The 15,346-nt window shown below is 54.2% G+C and overlaps 1 protein-coding gene across 3 annotated transcripts in view; it reads right to left on the reverse strand.

The window, feature by feature from the left end:
- The window catches only part of MAMLD1 (mastermind like domain containing 1), a 109,062-nt gene extending 94,091 nt beyond the window's left edge, over positions 1-14,971 (reverse strand). For 2 of the 3 annotated variants that reach the window (XM_047715927.1, XM_047715929.1), the window contains exon 1: positions 14,256-14,502. The gene's annotated coding sequence lies outside the window, so the exon portion shown is untranslated. Of the gene's footprint in view, positions 1-14,255; positions 14,503-14,900 lie in introns of those variants that run through there. The other variant, XM_047715928.1, reaches the window with a different exon arrangement.
- Positions 14,972-15,346: the final 375 nt, after the last annotated feature.

Consider the following 15,346-nt stretch of genomic DNA (forward strand, 5'->3'; position numbering starts at 1 on the left):
TTAACCAAGTGATCAAGGTTAACATCAGCAGTAATGACCTTGTGATCTGAGGGACGGACCAGGACCCAGGATCGCTTCTCCAGCGTTCCTGCCGCAGGTGCAGAGCCTGAATCTAATCACATGGAAACATCAGACAAACCCAAAACGAGGGGTGTTCTGCAAAACAACTGGCCTATATGTTTCACAAACATCAGTGCTACCAAACACAAAGACAGATTGAAGAATCATTACAGATTAAAGGAGACTAAAGGGGCAGGATGACCAAATGCACCAGTTCAGAAACCTGAACTTTCTTTTGCTATAAAACACATTACTGGGACAATCAGCAAGATCTGAATAAGGTCTTTGGATTAGACTGGAAACAATGTTAACTTCCTGATTTTGATCAACATCCTGTGCTTGTACAAGAGGTTACCTCTGTTTTTAGGAAATATACATTCACTTACTTTGGAATGGGAGCATCATGTCTGCAGTTTATTCTCACACAATTCAGAAAAATAAATAGTGTGTGCATGTGTGTGTGTGGGGGGGGAAGGGAGTGGATAAAACAAAGAAAATGTGGTAAAGTGTCAAAATTTAGGGATTGAAGTGAAAGGTATTCAGCAATCATTTGTATTATTTTTTGCAACTTTTCTTGAATGTGAATTCATGTCAGTCTAAAACATTAAAGAAAAAAAGCTTAGATGTGATCAACAAACCCCCAGGATGAACAGACTAGAGGCCTGAGCACCAACTATTAGGAAATGCTCCCAGTTGATGGGAGCATTCCCATGAAGCAACAGGGCAGGGGTCTCTGGGTGTATGAGGGCATTCAGGGAATGGTTGCTCTCATTTTGATAAATTTCAGGTCAACACTGGAGCCTTCTTCAGACAAAAGACCTGTTGCCAGTGGTCTGCAGAGCCCTACTCAGTGTGGCTGACACCAATTGGTTCACTGGACTCCATATGGCCAGCCCACAAGGCAGAAAAGCTGAGAATCAAAACTCCTTTCAGGTAGAGTTGTTTTGGAGGATGGATGGATGGATGGATGGATGGATGGATGGGTAGATGGATGGACGGACAGATGGACAAATGGATGGATGGATGGGTGGATGGGTAGATAGAGAGTTAAGATACGGCTGTTGAGCACTTGTAATGTGGTCAGTCTGAATTGACATGTGCTGTGAGTGCAAACCGCATGCTGGAATGTAAAGACTTTCCATGATAAAAAAAAAAAAAAAGGACAAATACGTCAGTAATTGTTAAGTTGATCACTTGTTGAAATAATATTTTAGACAGTTGGGGTTAAATAAGATATATTCAAATTAATTCCACCCGATTTTTAACTTTTTCAATGTACTTATTAGACAACACTGGCCTAGTGGATTCATGGTTCTGCAAGTTTTTGTTCAAATCTCACCTTCTTGGCAAAATCCTTGTTGCCTACCCCATTTAGAAGGACACCCTTCCCAGTCACTCCCTTGCTCCCTTCCTTGACTGATTTTGCTGCAAATCACTTATCACCTCAGACATACAGCATTTTTTACTTATAAATCTTGTCTTCCTTCAGTCTCCCCCACTGGATGACCTTCCAGGAGCATTTCTGGTCTGCTCGGTTTGCTCTTGTATCATCACCCTGACAAATCATTAATTTGCATAAGTTCTTCACCATGGGTACTCAGTAGCCTTTTACATTGTAACATCTAACATAACTGCCTATCCTTCCTTCTGCCCTTCAGTCGGTCTGTCCATCCATTCATCTATCCGTCCCGTCCATCTGTCCACCTTTCACAGCCCAGGCACACAGTAGATACACAAAACATCTTCCTTGAATCAAATTTTCAGAATGACTTTTGACCTATTCCTGAATCAGTCACCCAAGTTCCAGTCTTGAATTACTTTGGGGTCCTGTTCCATACGGACCCCTGACGTGCCCGAGTTGGAAAGGAGAAGCAGTCTAATGTGCCCCACCACCTGTGAGGGTCCACAGTAGAGAGAGGGTCTTGGACACTGTCCTCCCTTCCCCACTCCCTTTTAGGAGCCAAAGCGCCTAACAAATCCAAGTGAAGGGCTGGAGATAGATACATTTTTCCAAATGTATCCCAAAAGCAGACAGCCATCAGGAACTATGCAGGCAAAGAAGCATATTTGTTTGTTTGTTTGTTTGTTTGTCTCAGGAGAGACAGAGAGAGCACAAGCAAGAACAGAGGCAAAGGGAGAAGCAGGTTCCCTGCTGAGTGGGGAGCCCACTGCAAGACTTGATCCCAGGATTCTGAGATCATGACCTGAGCCCAAGGCAGCCACTCAACTGACTGAGCCACCCAGGTGCCCAAGAAGCACACATATTTAAAAAGTGCTAGTCCATTTCAGTTCTCTTGGACTCCATGTTTCCCTTCCTCTTCCAGTGATTCAGGCAATCACTGAGTTTTACCTCTAGAAAGGATTTAAAGGTCATATACTCCACTGGTCCAGTCACAGCCTTTAAATACAGTAATCCAACCCCAGAAGAAAAAAATCTCAGAGAGCCCTCTATTCTTCTCAGCCCTTCATTGGAGTGATGGGGACCACAGGGCCCAGAGAGGGTAGGGGACTTGCCCAAGGTCTCACAGCAAGGTAGCAGAGCTGGGCCTGGCACCCAGGCTGCCTCCACCCAGACACTGGTCCTGTTTCAGGACAGGGGAGGGGATGTGGCTAGGCTCAGATAAGAGGTGCTTGGGCTACAACCGAGGAAAACAGTCTCAGAGCTGGTGGCTGTGTGGGGATAAGCTGGGCAGATTTTGTAGATGCCTCATGAGCTAAAAGGGGCCAAACACAGACCCTTTCCTCTATTGTGGACCCTCACAGGTAGTGGGGCACATTGGGCTGCTTCTCCTCTCCAATTTGGACAGGTCAGGGATCAGTATAAACCTGGAGCCCAGGGACGCCTGGGTGGCTCAGTTGGTTAAGCGGCTGCCTTCGGCTCGGGTCATGATCCCGGGGTCCTGGGATCGAGTCCCACATCAGGCTCCTTGCTCGGCAGGAAGCCTGCTTCTCCCTCTGCCTACCACTCTGTCTACCTGTGCTTGCTTTCTCCCTCTCTCTCTCTCTGACCAAAAAAAAAAAAAAAAAAAAAAAAAAAAAAAAAAAAAAACCTGGAGCCCAAAGTAATTTTCAAAACAAACAAACAAACAATAAGCAAACATGCCAAGTACTGTGGGTGCAAGCGGTTGAGAAACTTACAGCTTCTTCTAGAGGAGACAAGCTGTTACTCAGTGCAAAACTAAGGGTGGGGTAGTTTGGGTTTTTTTTCATAATGAAAATTAGCAAATATGAAGTCAAACCTAAAACAGCCCATATGTTTAAATTAAAATAATTCCAAATAACAAGTCTCCAAAGTCCACATCCCTACACCCCTTATCCCAGTATTTTTAAAAATCTGTTTTATCTTAAATTAGGCATTAGTACTAACAGAATTAAATATTTACTTTAGCTGGGGACAACTCTTTGTTACTGGAGGGTAAAGACGGGGGGCAAAAATCCTTTTTGATAAATCACCCCCATCTTCCCTTCTGCTGCCCACAAGCTGGAAGCTCAGTGATGCTTCTGTAAGAGTCTGTGAACCGGTGACACAAACAGCTCCAGGGTGGGCGGGGAGTGGGAAGGCCTGAGTCCTGGACTAGCTTGGCCCCAGCATCCTCATGTGTAAAACCAGGGGTCTCTAAGGGAACTTCCACTTTTCCCTTTCTTTGGTCCTATGTAAACACATACCAATTGCTTTTATCTTTACCCGAACTTCCAGAACTCTTCTTGGCCATATAACAGTCGTAGCCCCCACCTACCAACCTAACACAAACCCCCCGACATTGTCAAGTCTCTGGTCGTTTCAAAAAGAGCAAATGATGATTTATCATTTTCAAACATTTTAAAGTTTAATTCACAACTCATAGCACTGTGGGATGTCATGGCTGGAGGAGCCCTTCAGATTTCCCCTAGTCAAGTCCTTCATTGTACAGACGGGGAAACTGAGGCTCAGAGCTAGGTCCCTCCCCGGTGGATGTTCTACCCACTACAGCACAAAGAATCCCTCCCAGACTCAAAGCTGGTCCCAAACAGTGACTCTTCCAAAGGGTAAGATTAACTGTCCGGATCTCCAATCTCAGGTTGATTACTAGACGATGCCTCCAACTGCTGGAGGGCACTGACTTTCCACTAACTTGCTCGACTTCTCTCCCTCCAGATGAGTCATAAAGCAGAGGCCCAGAAGCTCCAGCAAGGGACAGAGCGGGCGCCGCTCTGCATAAGGACCCAAAACTAAATACTCATCTTCACCATGACCCTGACTTACCCAGCCCTGGCAAATTGGCTTTCTTTAGCAAAAGAAACAAAGGATGGGGGGGGCGGGGGGTGAATACCTCAATCTGTATGCAAACCAGTTCAAAGCAAACCAGCACTTATCTCTTCATAAAGGAGAGGGAAAGCCCGAGCTCCTAGCAACATCCTCCCTTCCCAGAGGTTCTACCTTGAATGTGGGGGGATGGGCATAACCAGATCAGCAAATGTGAGTCACCACACAGGCAACATCCTTTGAGGGTTCAAATGGCTTCCCACACCTACTCTCCATGTTCTCGGCTGGCTTTCAGGACCTGAGCACTCATTAGGGCCAGGTTAATCGGATGACAGGGTGGTCTTTAAGAGAGGTAAAAAGACCTTACTGTACGGGGGAGTGCACAGCCCCACTCAGAGCCTCAGTTTCCCCATCTGTGATTTATGAGCCCTTCTGGCCTTGCCATGAGAAGCCTTTCCACATTTGCAGTGTTGGACAGGGATGGTGGGGGAGGTTCTCTGAATTGCACCCAGCACATGCCCCACCGCTCCTCCTGAGGCTTCTCTCCAAAGAGAACATGACGCCCTCCCCCCATCTCCCAGGAAGGGCCCCGGCCAGACATACGGGCAGGTCCACCACCCAGTTTTCACAAAGAGCTGGTCAGACCTTTTCAGTGATTTGGGGGGAGTCAAAGACCCACTTTTCCCTCCTGATGCCAGGTGTGACAGTGGAAATGTAGAAAACCCAACCAAATCAGTGGCCCTCTCAGATCCCATTTACTAACTTCCGTGGCAGGCAGACATGGAACCTCCTCCAGGGCCTTGGGCCAGACGCACGCTGCCTGGCCCCACTCAGGAGCTGCAGAAGGCTGAACAAGCAGGATCTTTAAGCAGGCAAATCCTCCAGAGTGTCTAGATCCCAGAAACACTGCATGACCTTCCAAGCCAGGGATTCTCTCATGCTAGTTTGCTTGGGTGTAACTCACACGATGATCAAAAGAAGGGACAAGAGGACTTTTGGTATCAAAAGAGACCTGCTTTTCTTTTGTTACATTTCTCAGGCCACATGAGAAGCAAAATGGAGAGTGGCCAGTGACCCTAAAGAGAGGAACCCCTGAGTGTGTCCTGAGCCTGATATCTGCAAGACCATGTCACCAACACCTACACTTTGGAATCCCCCACAATGCTATTACGCTGGGCGGGACTGGCCTTCTCATACACCCATCTGTCACCCAAGGACCCTGCAGCTCAGGTAGGGGCAGGGACTTGCCGAAAATCCCGCGGCTGACCCATGACCTTTGCCGGAAGGCAAGTTCTTTATTCCTCCCACCACATCACAATGTTTCTACACCCACGAGGTGACCAGGGATGGCTGTGCAATCTGCACAGCCCAAGGCACTACAGTGAGGCATTCTTAGCCTGTCTCAAAGAATCCCTGAGGGAACCATGAATGGGCTTCCAGAAAGGTCTATGAGCTCCTGAAATTAGATGCAGCGTTGCATATTCTTGTGTGGTGGTCTGAGAAGACCCACAACTTTCATCAGATTCCGAAAGAAGGCTGTGATCCAAGGACTGTCCCTGCTCCAGAGAGACAGAAATTATCTTTGTCATGATTTGGGGCTCAGGAGATGAGCTGGAGTTGGCCTCCCTGGGGGCAAGCTCAGGAGAGCCTTGGCAGCGAGGTGGTCCTAGCTCTTCTCCAATCTCATGATCAGAATGAGCTTTAGGCATGGCATGGTGCCACTTGGTGAGGGGGCTATCCAAAAGGACCTCCTTAAACACTGAACACCTCCTACTGGCGTCCTAAAAAGAGATGCTCTCCAAGACATGGCAACACTTACATCCCATAATTCAAGTTGGAGGTTCCAGCTTCTCCTGATGAAGGGAATCACCCCGAGACATACAGGGCTGGGGAGGGCACCCTTGCAGGTAAGAGGGAGGGGTTGTGAGGGGCAGGGGCAGGCCCAGGAGCCAGGAAGGGCGAGGTGCGGGCACTGAACCCAAATTTGGTCTGCTCAGGATTTTGCAAAGAGCCAGCCCACAGACGTGACTGAAAAGGTCGGAAAGCCTGTCCCCAGCCATGTGGGGGGCAAGGGCTTCAGACCCAGCCCTTTCTACCTGGGTACCACCTTCCCGAAAGGGTGTGGTGAGGATGAGAGAGACATCAGCTTCTAGTTCTCTGCTTCTGGGGTGACAAGTGATGTAGAAGGCAAAGTGCCCCACAGGAAAAGTCCGGTTGACCTGGTTAGCCTCCGCTGTGGACTCAGAAATACGACTGGGCATTGGCGCCAAAGGATGCTTTGAGGGCCTCCAGCCCTGGGTCGGAGAAGCCAGCCATCCTCGCCGTCCCAGGGAGGGGAACAGCCTCCGGCTCCCACACCCACTGCCGCTGTTTGGCGAGAGAGGACGGAGAGTTTTGTAGGGCTGCCAAAGGGCAGTCACTCGGGAGGGATGCAGGGAGGAGGAGAGAGAGAAGCCTGCTGGGAGGCTCCTGTTGCGGGAGGGGGTGTGAGCCCTGGGGAGTAGACCTGGGGGAGACTCCAGCTTGACCTCACCTGAGCTATGGGCGCAGCGCCCACCGCCCCGCCTCTGAGAGCGGCAGGCAGGGCCCCGTCCCCCTCCAGGGAGACTCAAGGGGGCCAAGGCCAGGTGGCAGGAGGGGTGGCAGGAGGGCCCTGCTGTGGAAGCTATTGAGTCGCTAATGCTCTTTACCCCACTGCTGGGGCGTCCCTAGAAACAGCCGGATTGCTCCCTTTCATCCAAACAGCAGCATGATTGTTCTAGCACCAAGTGTGTCAGATCTGACTCCATCATATCCCCCAAATTAATTTTAGAGCGGTGGCTAAATGAAATGGCATACTTCCTTGAGCTTTTGTTGCAACATGTTCATGCAGCAAACTGAGAAGCAAATGTAGTAATTAGAGGTTAAATTAATCCTTGACAGACAAGCAGCTTAGAAACACTGTGGCCAGCGTCACGCATGCCTGTCTCTCACGTGACGCTGGCAAGCGCGCCACAACTACTGTTCCACTTAAAATTCCAAGGTCGGCACTGCAACTTCCAGAGATCTCATAAGGAGCAAAACCCAAACAATCCCCCAAACTGAGAACAGAGCCCACCCAGCAGAGCCCTCCAAGGGGCTGGCTGCCCGACTCTCGACTCTCCATCAGCAACTCGAAAACAAGAGGAGACACACTCCTTTCTGAGGCCCTGAGGCCCGGGCACCCCACTGCTCCTTAACTTACAACCTGCCCTCTTCGCTCCCTGCGACTTGGAACTCCGATTGTAATCCGCCCCTGCGCCTTCCTAACAGGGCTCCTGAGCAGTGCGTACCACGTTCCCCCCACCCCCACATTCGCTCTCCCTCAAAAGGAGAGTCCTGCGCGCCCACAGCAGATGTGCAAAGAAGGTGTTCTGGACTCAGATGGTTGACGGAGAGTCAGGGTCCCCTCAGGAAAGTCAGGCCGCTCCCCTCTCTGGGCCTCACTCTCCTCTTCTGTAAAGTTACAGGACTCTACTCTCCCAGCTAGAACATTGTGCATCTTTTACTGTAGGAGTTTGCAACCACGTGCAGGCAGGCATGTAGGCAACAGACTAATGGGGCCACATAAAGCGAGGCAGAGCGGATTCCAAGCCCGCCCCTCTGTGTCACTGAGCCTCTGAGGTTCAAACACTGGGCAAAATATGAAAGCAGGTGCCATTCACGAGCTCACACCCGGTGACATCCAGTGGCCTTCTCTAGAATCGGCAAAAATGTGTCCCTATGGCCCAGTGTCCAGGTACTTGCACAGGCGGAAGGAAGGGGGAAACACAAGGGTCAGCTGGCCAGGCCTCCTTCTAGCCTGATGGAATCCCATGGTCAGCCCCATCCTCCTCTGGGCCTCATGGACAAGTTCTCAGGGTTCAGAAAACAGCATTGTCCAAACCCCCACTTAATGGTTATTTACTGTGCAGAGCGGAAAGTGGGGCACACTGGGAGGGAAAGGCAGCTGGGCCCCCCACCCTGAGGAAATTTCCAGGCTGGGACCCAGGCTGTACAGAAAGGGGCACTGACCACCCCCGGGGTCAGAAGGCAGCAGCCAAAGCAGGACTGCGCTGCTGTGGGTGGGCGGAGGAGCCCACCCTCATGCGGGCCAGGGAGGGAAGGGGAATCTGAAGCTGGGGTTCCTGAGAGGCCCCGAGGAACTCCTCTGGGCAAGGAAAGTTCTCACAGACTTCGCAAAAGGCTTTTTCCTTCTGGTGCCCCTTAGACCCTGTCTCTGTCTCTGGAAGATTTTACTCTGGGGAGTCCAGGGTCAGCAAAGCCCCTCGCTACGCCTCACCCTGGGAGATCTTTGGGGGCTGCGACCAATGTGATTGCTTTGGAAAATCTGAATAGGTCAGATTTTAAGGGTGGAATTGGGGCCCAAAGGAAATCAGGGAGGCTCTGTGAACAGGGAGAAAAAAGAAAGCACCAGCGTGGGGGAGGAGGACACCCGACTTCTGAGCTCAGAAGCCCCAGGCTGCTCATTTGGAAGCAGGACACCACTGCGACCATGCACCCATGGTCCTCGCACGTAAAGATCACATAAATGTCACACAAGCGACAGGCCCTCACCTCCATGGGACCCCTGATCCACCGGTCAGCGGCTCTGTGGGGAATCTTCTTCCTTTGCCACAGTTGCAACCAAACGAGGACAGGAGTGACAACAGCAACAAGTAATAAGCCTTGCCAGACAACCCCATTGGGTTCAAGCAGGTTCAGGAAGCTTCCCTACTCGGGACCTGAAGATGTTTCAGGACTCAATGTCTGCAAAATCAGACTGCTTCCAAGTGAGCTTCGAGAGGCTTCTTTCCTGCCATACAGCTGACTGATGCTGCCTAGGTTACCCTGGGTGTCGGCGCTGGGAGGGGGGTGATGGGAATCAGTTTATTGTGCTGGTGCATGGTAACGGGCTCCTGCTTCCCGCCATCTATCTCCCTCCCCGGCCACATCTGTCTGCTCCAACAAACACTCAGCCTTTTCTGCTTGGATAAGGAGATTTTCTAGTTACATCCATTATATGTGTATCAACATTTATGGCAGCAAGATAATTGCCAAAGAGCTCAGAGGATAAAAGGTCCTCCTTCATAACATTTGCATTGCCCCCCTCCACGTTTAAAAAAATCAATATTAAAATCAAGCAAGAATTCTTGCATGGCTGCTACATCCTCAAAGTTGGAAATGTGATTTTTAGAAAACACCCAGCTGGACCCGGACGAAAAGAAAAGGTTTGACAGTGAGTTCAGAGCCCCAACTCCAGCGGGGCTCGCGTGTATAGACGGAAGTCCTTTTTGTCCTTGAGACCTTTGCTAAACAGCTGCAAAGCGGCAAATCTGCTATTACATGAGTGCTTTGGAAACACGCCGGTCTAATTTCAAAGAGTTTAGATCCCGTTATCTGAAAACCGACCCAGTGACTAGGAGGCCTGCCGTCACTAGGCCCTGAGGTCCTGAGGTCCCCAGATTAGGCGTACTGGACGAGAAACCCTCCAGGACGCCTCGCAGCCTCCACCACCTCTGTTTCTGGGGAGAAGTTCACACCAGCAAAAGACACAACGAGAGGGAGTCCTCCCTCTTCTTGCTGCCCCTCAGAATCTCAGCCCCATTTCTTTGTACATGCAGCCATTTTCCCCACAGGTGTTTTACTTCCACAGAAAATGACTATTTCATTTACAAATCGCAGTGTGTTAGAGCTGGAAGGGACTCAGACTCCCAGGCCATGAAGGAGGGCAGGGAGGGAGATAGGAGGAGCAAGGAGAGGGGATGGACTTGCCCAAGATCACTCAGCTAATTAGGGTGGAAAGTATTCTAGAACACAAGTTTCCCAGCTCCTAGGCTAATTATCCCTCCAGTGTACTGCTGCAGGGGAAAAAAAAAAAGAAAATCAGACTCTTTAAAAAGAAAAAAGAAAAAGAAAGGAAAGGTTAACTGCATAGAGGAAGCCCCTTTAAAGAAGGAGGGTAGTCCGACTATTGTCAGAACCACTGATCTAAGATCAGTTTCTGCCCATTTCATAAGCCTGAACAGCCACTAAGTTTCCTAGGGATGATCTATTAACAGGTGCATTTTAAGCCTTTGGGTGATTTGCTTAAAATGGGAAAAAAATTAAACATGCTGGCCAAGCTTGAAAAAAAAATCCCTTTCCATATTGAAAAGGATGGACAAGAGTAGATCTCCTACCTGAAGATGCAGGTAGGAGATCTACATGTAGCCCCCACCCCCACCCCAGCAACAGGCTATTTCCTGGTTGAGTTTAAAAATTCAATGACGTTCCTGTTTCAACCCACACATCTGTGTCACTGTCAGCGTCAGTGGCAGGAAAACAGACGAAGTCACCCTTTGCTAATGATTTCCTAACATGGAATTTCCTTGTATCTCCTGAAGCCTTTCTTCTTCTAAAGCCAAACTGTTTTTCCTCCTCTCAAACACATTGTACTGAAGGAAAACTGAAAATGGTCACGGCCGGAAGGGATGATTTCTGAGGAGATCTTATAAGGAAGAGCTGCAGATCTTTGTGATATTTTTAATATGTGTGTGTTGGGGGGGGAGAGCTGCTAGTTCTTCTAAAGCCAATAGGAACAAAACAGAGAGATTTCCTCCTAGGCATCTGGAAATATCTCAGCCCCTCTCCTGCCTCCTTCCCAAGTTCCACTTGGAGCAACATTCTTTTATCAGTATTAAAGGGAACATCCGCACTGTCATACTGTCAGCTGGCATGGGGAGCACCAGGAGAGAAGCCAAGTCAGCACCCAGAGTAGGGACAGGCGTGGGGAGAACCACCAAAACAGAAAACAATGTAGAAGCCCATCTCCTCTCTCCTCTGGGGAATATTCTATTTAATATGCAAACTGGTCATCAAGAGAAAAGAGGGATGTTACTTTAAGGCAAAGAAGCTGATTAGCTGCTCCGGCTGGCAGCAAACAGCTGGTCTGTCCGGCAGGTTCAAGGCCATTTCTGCTACTCTCTTATGGAGGCACCATATGTTCCATCTCGCACATCAGCAGCTTTATTTTCCAATGATCTTGCTCCAGAAGGGAAGCACAAAAGGGGGAGGAGAAGGTAGAACCTGTGGTTTACCATTTGAGTACTTCCTTGTGGTTTTAGATGCAGTTGGGATGCGGGGGGGGGGGGGGGGGGGGGGGTCCGGGACCTTAACGCTTCACCTTCGATTCCAAACACCAGAGAACAAATGTTTGACCAACATTGTCCACTAACCTCCAGAGATGGGAGTGGAGTGGATTAGGGGAAATAAATTCAAAAAGGCACAAATAATATCCCGCCCGAGATTAAAGGGGAAGGGGGAGGGAGGCGGCGAGAGAGCGGGAGGAATTGACTTCGCTCTTTGGACCCCGCCCACTTCTCCCTATTTGTCAATTTTTCTTATTGTCAGTATTCCTTGTCCCAACAGAACGAAACTTTAGGAGAGAAGCGAACAGCTTTGGGTGGGTAGAGGCGGAGGCGGGGCAGGCCAACGGGCGAAAGGTTACTTCTAACAGGTTTAACATTCCTCAGTGCAAGTCCGTGTTCCCATAAGTTTGGCGTGGCGGGCAGAGAGCAGGTGTAGGGGATGGAGCCCGCTAAATCCTCAATCCAACTAATGCCAGCGGCCCACGCGTGGTGGGCACCCCCAACTGTCCGGCACTGGGTCCGTGCGGAGGCGACACACCCACGCACGGTCCCCACAGCCCGTCTAGGCTGCACGAACCTCGGAGGTGGCGGTTCCGACTCCCTCCCTGCCTCCAGACAAAGGGGAACCGCGGAGCGTTTGAGTCCCGGTGTGTGTTGTGGTGGGTGGGGGGAGAGGGTGGCCGGCAGGAGGGCGCAGGAAGGAGTGAGTGTAACCGCAGGGTGGCGAAAGCCTCACAGTCACTGCCCTCGTCTCAGCCACCCGCGGACGCGACAGCCGCCGGGAGCGGGGAGGTGAGGGGCCCGGGCTGCAAAGCGAAACCGAGGAAAGGGCGCCCCCTATGCCCGCGTCCGGCGAGCGCAGCGGCGAGCCGCGTCTGCCCTTCCCGCGGAGCGTGCTCGGCCTCTGGCCTCCGCGTCCTCCCGCTCGCCGCACCGCCGGCCGGGCCGTCCCGGCCGCTGGAGCCCCGGGTGTCCGCTTCGGGCAGGCGGGGCGCGCCATGGGAGCCAGGAGCTCCCCACGCCTTCTGGGGTTCCTGGGGAAGGTTTCCGAAACACAACCCCCTCCCCCACCGCCTACACTTGCCCTCCTGTCCCAAGCGGCTCAAGGCCACTGGGAGGCAGCCGCCCCCGCCCCCCTGCCTCTGCGTCCCTTTCCCCCTTCCCTCTCTCCAGCCTCCAGGGAAACAAAGGGGCTTTTTATAAAGCGGATTGTTGGCGGCTGCGGCGGCAAGGGTAGGAGGGAGGGGGGATCTATAAAGACAAGAAGAGGTAGGGTGGGGGGAGAAGCTGCGCGGCCTCCGGGAGCCCCAAGCGGCCGGGCGGCCGGGCAGCCCCCGCCGGTGCGCGGCCCACCCCGCCCGGCCCGTGGGCACTCGGGCGGCGGCCCGCGCCTGCCAAGGGTTGGGCTGCGCCGCTGCTATGCTGCCCGCCGGCTCGCCGCAGACCGGGAACACGATTGCTCGGGCCGCGGGGCCGGGGCGGTGGGGACCGCACAATTCCCGCAGGGGTCTCCCCTGGGAGACCTGGGCCCTCTTCCCCGCCAACTCTTTCGAAATTGCTTAGGCTCAGGGAGACTTTGCGTCTTTGTTCCAGCGCGGCTGCCTCTCGCTCGATCGGCTCGCTCGCCCTCGCAGACAATGTCCCGGAGCCGGCCTCGGTCGGCTACCCGCAAACGACATGTTCGCTGTAGACACGGCACCCCGGGGGGATTCCTTCTGCTGCCAAACAACGACGACAAGCCACCCCAGCAAGTGGAGTCCCTTCTCCCCCACGTCCCCCAGCCATCCTGCGCTCCCTCCCGCTCACACACTCACACCCACACTCGGGGCGCCCGGCTCAGCCGCACGGAGCTGCGGGAGCGCGGTGGGGCTAAGCCCCCGGCCCGAGGTGCGTCAGTCTGCTCAGGTTCCGACGACTTCAGGGCAGTTTTCTGGCAAGCTAATCCTATTAGTGTCTGCTCAGTCCGCATTTAATCACCGATCAAAATCAGACGGTCCGGCCAGCTTTCCAAGTGGCTTCGGACACACTGCATCGGGACAGAGCCTCACCGAGCCAACTGGCCCAGAAAAGTATTTGGCGGCGCTCCGGGGGGCTTCCCGCCCGCCCTTGCCGGCGCCGGGCGCCAGGCTCTGCCGACGCTCCGAGGCCTGGGAGCTAGGAGCGCGGGGGCGCCGGGAGCTCCGGGCAGGAGCCCAGTCGGGGCTGCCTTGAGCCGCCAGCTCTGTTCGGGGCTGCTCTCCAGAGGAGGATTTGGCAGGGGAGGGAGCGTCAGGCAGCGGGCTCGGCGCACGCACACTCCACACTCCCGCTCAGTGGCGGCAAACCGGCTTGGGGTGTGTGTGTAGGGGGGGGGGGGTTGGAATCCTGTGCCCAGCGCCCACTGTCGACTGGCCCAGGCTCAGGGAGCTGGCATGCGATGGGAGCATCGCCGGTGGCATCCGGGCCGCCAGCGGCCCGGGGAGCACCAGAACGGAGTGGGAGCCTCCCGGTGAGCTGGGAGCAGCCCGTGTGGCTCGAGCCCCTCTGCCTTCCGAAACAGCCCCCCCCCGCCCCCGGTACTTAACTGCCCCCGCCCGGTTCCAGACACCCGATGGGCGCCAGGGAGCAGGCAGAGGCCGAAGTCCTGGGCGATGGGAGCTGCGCCCAGGCCGGCCAGGCCAGTTCGAGAGGGGGGCCGGCCGCGCGGAGCGCCAGGTGGGCTGTGTGCTCGGAGCAAACTTTGGGGTCCCCCAGCTCCTCCGCGAAGGGAACCACAAGTAGGGGCCACAAATGCACCCCGGAGCCCCCAGAGCAGCCGGACCTCCCGCTCCCGCCCTCAGTCTTACCGTGCTGCGGAGCTCCCTGGCGGCGGCGGGGGCAGTGCCCGAGGGGCGGGCGGCCGCCGGCGCAGGCAGCCTGGCCTCGGGCACTCGCTGAGCGGCCCGGCCCGGTTGCAGATCACCCCCTGGCTAGCGGCCGGTGCCCCCGCGCCCGCCCGCCGCGGGCTGCTTCAGCTCGCGGCCAAGTTCATGCCGGCGGCGCTGCAGTGGCGGCCTCAATCTGCTCGCTCCATTCCCACCGCCCGGCTCCGCGCCGCGCGCCCGGAAGGTGGAGTTTCGGGGGTTTAAGTTACTGATAGGCATTTCTCACTGCTGTGTCACTCGGGGAGGAGGAGACACGCACGCCGCACACTCACACACCCTCACACTCACGGCGACGAGCGGCTCCGGCCTTAAAGGGGAAGCCGCGCTGCCCCGCCCGCGACCCCGCCAGACCTGAGCCCCCGAAACGCCGAGTTTCCAGGCCGGATGAGGCCGGGGGCGGCGGAAGCGCGGCGACCACCCAAGGGGCCTCCCCGGCCCTCTTGCCACTCTTTGAAAGGGAAGACGGCCGCAGGATGGCTTCGCTGCGGTCGCCCCGTTTCTCCAGCGCACTGAAGCCAGGGCAACTGGGGAGTGAGGAAGGGAAGGAAGGGCCACGGTCTCACTTACCTCGGCGGCTCCGCGCGCAGCGGGAGGCGATGGGTGCCCTCGGCGGCAGGTGGCCCGTCTAGACCGTGCGCTGGTGGGGAGGAGCGAGAGCGGGGTGACCGAGGGCCCCTGGGCACGGGCGGATGGAGCTCGCCCGAGGGCAGCAGGCGGAGCCCCGCGCGCTTGGGAAATCCGCACGCGGCAGGTAGCCTTCCCGCGTCTGGGTAGAGCTGGCTGCTAAGCCGTGCGCGTCCCTGACAGACGGAGAGCGATCGGGAGAGCGGGAGAGCCAGCACTCACCAGCGACAGGGCGAGACAGCGCGCGAGTCTGGCAGAGACAGAGAGGGACAGAGGGAAGGACGGAAACCAAGAGAGACACCGGCAGACCGAGAGAAAACGACGGAACGACGGAGACAGAGTGGTAGAGGGACGCCACGGGGGAGAGAGGGAGGGGTGAGAGAGCGAGA

The sequence above is a fragment of the Lutra lutra genome, chromosome X, assembly GCF_902655055.1.
Source record: "Lutra lutra chromosome X, mLutLut1.2, whole genome shotgun sequence".
Classification (NCBI taxonomy): domain Eukaryota; kingdom Metazoa; phylum Chordata; class Mammalia; order Carnivora; family Mustelidae; genus Lutra; species Lutra lutra.